Below are 580 nucleotides of genomic sequence, written 5' to 3' on the forward strand. Positions count from 1 at the left end.
ATTCTGAACAATGTGACGATTAATGATGCTGGAACATACGAGTGTCGTGTCTTCATGAGAGGAACAAGCCAAAAGCACAGGAAACCCATTAGTAGAGTCACACTGAGAGTTGCGCCTCCAGGTGAGTGAGTAGAGTTGAGTGTGTGTGTGTGTGTGTGTGTGTGAGATAACCTGGCTGGGTTTTCTTTTATTGCAGCAATTTTTAACAGTTTTTGTCAAATCATATGCATCTTTTTTTTTTTGTTTTTTTAAAGAGCTCAGAAATCCTCCTAGTATGTAAGATTTTACACAATGTTTGTATTTTTAACAATTTACATTTTGCCTAATCTACTGCATTAGAAAAGGAAACAGATTCTGTTCTGTTCTTCACTCATCACCTACCTGACAGCTGACACCTCACACCTGTTTTTCACCTGCAGGTCAGACAGGGGGACTCAGAGTGGATGGAGGGAAGGAAGACAGAGGGAAGGAGGATGGATCTGTTGGACTGAAAGTTGGTCTGTCAGTTTCTGCTGTACTTCTGGTTGCTGCTGTTGCTGGTTTTCTGATCTACAGAAAAATTAAACGACAGAACCGGGAT

The sequence above is a fragment of the Oreochromis niloticus genome, linkage group LG3 (genome assembly GCF_001858045.2).
Source record: "Oreochromis niloticus isolate F11D_XX linkage group LG3, O_niloticus_UMD_NMBU, whole genome shotgun sequence".
NCBI classification, from domain to species: domain Eukaryota; kingdom Metazoa; phylum Chordata; class Actinopteri; order Cichliformes; family Cichlidae; genus Oreochromis; species Oreochromis niloticus.